The sequence below is a fragment of the Geospiza fortis genome, unplaced genomic scaffold, assembly GCF_000277835.1.
Source record: "Geospiza fortis unplaced genomic scaffold, GeoFor_1.0 scaffold237, whole genome shotgun sequence".
Classification (NCBI taxonomy): domain Eukaryota; kingdom Metazoa; phylum Chordata; class Aves; order Passeriformes; family Thraupidae; genus Geospiza; species Geospiza fortis.
Genome location: NW_005054319.1, coordinates 2227504 through 2227752, shown reverse-complemented (window position 1 = coordinate 2227752; position 249 = coordinate 2227504).

Here is a 249-nt window from a genome sequence, read left to right as displayed (position 1 = left end):
GGGACACGGGGCTGGGGGGTCCCCTGGGTGTTTGCCGAGGTGATGCTTTCCCTGTCTCTTGTTGTTATTTTTCTTCCCCCCGAGGATGAGCGCGCTGCCTGCCTCTGCCTTTGAATGGCTCTTAAAATACAAGTGAGGAAACCTGTTGTGACGCCGCGCGCTCCGCCGACTAAAAATAGCAGCTTTTGTAGTACGGAGGGACCCGGGGCGCAGCCGGGGCCGGGCAGCGTGGCCGCGGCGTGCGGCGCT